This window comes from Myotis brandtii, unplaced genomic scaffold (genome assembly GCF_000412655.1).
Source record: "Myotis brandtii unplaced genomic scaffold, ASM41265v1 scaffold803, whole genome shotgun sequence".
Classification (NCBI taxonomy): domain Eukaryota; kingdom Metazoa; phylum Chordata; class Mammalia; order Chiroptera; family Vespertilionidae; genus Myotis; species Myotis brandtii.
In genome coordinates this window covers 167,812-173,113 of record NW_005371234.1, presented here as the reverse complement: position 1 = coordinate 173,113, position 5,302 = coordinate 167,812, and positions in this window count along the sequence as shown.

The window sequence follows — 5,302 nt, the reverse complement described above, 5'->3', positions numbered from 1 at the left end:
GCCAGGCCCAGCAATGCATCCTCCTGAGCTTCTCATCTTCTGCCGACATTTAATTTTCTGAGGAGCTGTTAGTAATAACAAGAAGAAAATAATATGAACACTGCAGTCTATTTCAGTTCAGAGTCTGGAATTCATGCAAATATACCATTTATTCCCCAGACGGTGGAGATGAGACTGCTGAAGTTGATAAGAGGGCAAGATATGGAAGTCATACTGGATATACTATAGAAATGCTGCCATCTACACCGGGGAGCAGGCCCAAGCCTCGCTACATGCCCCAGCGCTGGGACAAGGCGCTGTGCGACCTTGTGAGGTCCCGATGGAGCAGGGCCTGGACTGGGGCAGGGCGCGGTCTTAGCTGGGACAGACTGGGGGCACCCTGTCCGCTGTCTGGTGGGCTGAAGCCCACTGAGCTGCCCAGACCCGGCAGCCCTTCTCGGTCTCCCTTGCATGGAGCGCTGGTCCCACCGTTCCTTCCGGTTTCCCATGCACCAAGCGCTGGCCCCACTGTTCCTTCCGGTCTCACTGTTCCTTCCGGTGAGCCCACCGTCCCAGCCCGAGGGTTCCGCCCTCCACCCTAGCCCCGAGGCCCCTCCAAGCCTCTGGCCCCACCGGTCCAGAGACGCCCCGCTCAACCTGCGCAGCGCCTCTTCCCTCTAGTTCATTATTATCACTTTTGTAGTTTAGCTCTTAGGAAATGGTGAAAGCCGCCCATGATCCATGTTTTAGTTCAAGAATGTGGACTTTATGTGGACTCTATGTGATTTTAAGCGTTCATATAGGTCACCTTCTGTGAACACTAATGCCATTTCCCTCTGTCCGTTTGTTACTCATCCCTGTACAGAGAGAGTCACATTTTCCCTGGAAAGCATCTGACCAATATTAAAAAGAAAGTGTCCAGATGCTTCTCATTGATGATGATGGCACTGAAGGTGGAGGTCTGTTCAGGGTGGGCCAAGGCAACAGTTTTTGAGAACTTTTCCCTCAAAATTACCTACAGAAGGTACCTGTCACATGTTGGGATGGAGGAAGGACAGAAATAGAGGTTGGTAATTTAGGTATCACACCCAAGAATGGACAGCAGATTCTGCCCAGAGTCTGAGAGGTGGAGGGACGAATGGTGAGGACACTACATAGACCTCACCCAACCCCCTAATGAGGGAACATTAAAGGTACTGTAGTTCAGAGAGGGGCCCAGGGATTGGGACAGGGGTTGTCAGCCCACAGGTGCTGGGAATGAGACCTGACACTGTCCATTTTGGGGGCATAAATGCATTTTTATTATTATTATTTAAAAATATATTTTTTACTGATTTCAGAGATGAAGGGAGAGGGAGAGAGAGATAGAAACCTCAATGATGAGAATCACTTATTGGCTGCCTCCTTCCCTTCCCCACACCCCTACTGGGTATTGAGCCTGCAACCCGAGCATGTGCCCTGACAGAATCGAACCTGACAGAATCAGTCCACAGGCCGAAATCTATCCATTGAGTCAAACCAGCTAGGGCCATAAATTCATTTTTAAGTCATATTTGACAATGATTCCACATCCTGCATGGCTCTCTCATCCATAACTTCCTCTTGGTCTACATCAGATCCAGCTGCTCCTCTACAATCTAGCTCTGTGTTGGCATAGTGTATGATTCTGAAAATATAGATGAACTCCTATGATATAGTGTTCTTCTTAATAAGATGTTTCTTCCTAATGATAGAAATGACTGCATTTACTGCTAAGATGCTTGAGATGGTAAGAACATCAGAGTAGGTTGTCTAATGGCATGGCATATAGATTTGTTATGACGTTTTTTCTTTTCTTAGTGTCTACAGAATTTTCCCCACCTGACTTTGCAGTACAACCCACTGGTGTCATTCTGAATTGTGGGCACACCCTTTCACAACCCAGTCTTCCAGCCGGTGAGCTAAGGCAGCCATCAGTCATCATCTCTAACTATGCCTCCTTCTGAACCTGAATGTGCCCTCTGTCCAAGGTCAGCCCCAGTCTCTCAACTCTCCTGCCCCTTTCTCTCCTCTTCTAGCAGGAACAAACCACTAGAGGGCACCCACACTCCTCCTTGAGCTTCTGGGGACCTTTTTCATCACCTGGGACAAATAAATGCAAGTGTTTCTCCTGCAACAGCCCCACCCATCAAATACACTTTAGATTTGTTCAGGATGTAGCTCCTGCTTCAGACATCAGGGTCCCCAGGGGATCCCCTCACATTGGGATGTGGCAGCATGGACTAGGCACATGGAACCATCCCCAGGGCCTAAGTCATTGTAGAGAGAGATGGTTCAGGGGCAATGGGTAATATAGGATAGACACCCAGGGCCCAGATGTTCCTGCACGAGGGGTGGTCACAGGGGACAATGGTCGTGAGCCTGTGGCTCTGAAGGCCCTGCCACTTAGCATCTGTGCACATGGGCCTTGGCTGGGCTTCTGTGAAATATTTCAGACTTGGCCTTCCTCAGTGGGAGGTGGGTCCTCCTGGGTATTTCAAGAACCTTCCTATTGAAGAATGAGGGGAGATGTGTTATTGGCCTTAGAGAGTCACATTTTCCCTTAGAGCTGGAAAGCATCTGACCACCATTAAAAAGAAAGTGTCCAAATGCTGTTGGTTGATGATGATGGCAGTCAAGGTGGAGGTCTGCTCAGGGTGGGCGAGGGAGGTTCTCTCAGATTAGGACCCAGGAATTGGGAGTGTGAGGACTTCTCTGACTCCTGCCCTCTTCAGGACACCACTGCTGGGTTGACTGTGGGGAACTGAGCCTCCCCTCCCCTTCCCTGCAGTGCAAAATAGGGACCCAGAGTCCCTTCATGTAGAGTGAACCATGAAGGAGCCCAGGTGAGGGAGGGCAGGTGGATGTGAGGAGAGAGCCTTATTTCTGGAGGTGGGAGCTTTGAGATGAGGGCCAGCAGAAGGCACACAGCCTGCTTAGCGCCTCAGCTGGGTCAGTGCGCCAGAGCATTTCCCCTGCAGAATCCAGCCTTTTCCCTGGGAACATTCCATTACCTCCCCTTCAGTGCTTCCAGCTGAGGCCTCAGTCCTTCCCCACTCAGTTCTGCATCAACTTTTTGTCCCCCTCACACTCGGGAAGCTCAGTCTGCCCAACTGCCCAGTCCCCCCAGGGCTGCAGAATGGTCATTGCTGCCCCTGACCCCACCAGTGTGGAGGCCCAGTCCTGCCTCCCTGGTCAATTGTGGGACCAGGCTCTCAGGCTCCATGTCCTGATTACCATCACCTGCCAGGAGGTGGCAGCAGCTGAACAAAGGAGAGATGCAGGGACAATTGTTATCACCCTGTGAGTCTGCAAGTGAACATGTGGGGTGAGTCCTGGGTTGGGGGGACACCAAGGAAATGACGGAATTTCCTGCTAATTTAGATGCTGGTAGTGTGTGCCTTGGGAATTTAACAGAGAATGCATGGATATTTTCTTATTTTGGAGGACAGGCGTTTGTGTTTGGAATTACTCAATCCAACCCACTGCAAATTCAGCATCCTGAATCAGGGCTGGTGTTGGGATGAGGCAAGGACAGCCAGGCCCAGGACCCTCTGTATTCATAGGACTGCAGAGAGATGTGTTCTGTGTTGGGAATAGTGCTCCTTCCTGGTCAGCAGTCCCCAGTCCCATGGTACCCTCCCCACTTCCTGCAGGTCCTGTCTTTCCCCAGCCCCATCTCAGCCCTCAGAGCAGATTCTGACCTGACTGCCCCAGGGACATCTTGGGTGCCATTAATTCTCTTTGCTCTTCTCCTGTTGGCTGCCTGGTGCTGTCCATGAAGGTTCCCTGAGTGTTGTGTGTGTGTGCATGTGTGTATTTGTGTGATGTACCTCTGCACACTTGTGAATCTCAAGGTAAGGAGATTTGAGAGCCATTTAACGAATAGTTATTTTATTTTTATAGTTCTTTATTGTTGAAAGTATTACATATGTCTCCTTTTCTCCTCCATTACTCCCCCCAGCCCACCCTGCCCCCAGCCCCAGGGCCTCACTGCCCATTTTCTATGTTCATGGGCCATGCATATATGCATATGAGGTCCTTGGTTGATTACCTCTCACCCACCCACCCTTCCCCACCTTTCCTCCAAGATTCCACACTCTGTTCCATGTTTTGAGTCTCTGGATCCACTCTATCAGTTTATTTTGTTACTTAGAGTCCACTTATGAGTGTCATCATATGATACTTGTCTTTCTCTGACTCACTTATTTCACTTAGCATGACACTCTCCAGGTCCCTCCATGCTGTCTCAAAGGGTAAGAGATTGTTCTTTATTACTGCTGCATAGTATTCCATGGTATAAATGTAACACAGCTTTTTTTTATCCACACATCTACTGATGGGCACTTAGGCTGTTTCCAGATCTTAGCTATTGCAAATTGTGCTGTTATGAACATAGGGGTGCATACATTCTTTCTGATTTGTATTTCAGGTTTCTTAGGATGTATTTCTAAAAATAGAAACATGGGGTCAAATGGCAATTCCATATTTAATTTTTTTAGAAAACTCCATATTATTTTCCATAATGGTTGCACCAATTTGCATTTCAACCAGCAGTGCACTAGGGTTCCATTTTCTCCACATCCTCACCAGCACTTACCATTTGCTGACTTATTGATGGTAGCTATTCTGACAGATGTGAGGTAATACCTCGTTGTTGTTTTAATTTGCATCTCTCTGATGATCAGTGACTGTGAGTATTTTTTCATATGTCTCTTAGTCGTCTGTATGTCCTCTTTGCAGAAGTGTCTATTTAGGTCTTTTGCCCATTTTTTAATTGGATTATTTGTCTTTCTTTTGTTAAGTTGTATGAGTTTCTTATGTATTTTGGATATTAACCCTTTATCAGATGTATCATTGCCAAATATCTTTTCCCCATTCAGTAGGCTTCCTTTTCATTTTATTGATGGCTTCTTTTGCTGTGCAGAAGCTTTTTATTTTGATGTAGTCCCATTTGTTTATTTTCTCCTTAGTTTTCTGCAAGTGGAGAAAGGAGGATGTATCCTTAAACATATTGCCTTGAGAGATGTCTGAGATTTTGAAACCTATGGTTTCTTCTAGTATTTTTATGATTTCATGACTTAGATTTAAGTCTTTTATCCATTTTTAGTTTATTCTTGTGTATGATGTAAGTTCGTGGTTTAGTTTCATTTTTTTAAAAAAATTTGTTTTATTGCTTAAAGTATTACAAAGAGTATTACATATGTCTCCTTTTTTTCTCTCCCCTTGACCTTCCCCTGGCCTCCCCTACCTACCAGTGTTTTGTGTCCATTGGTTATGCTTATATGCATGCATACAAGTCCTT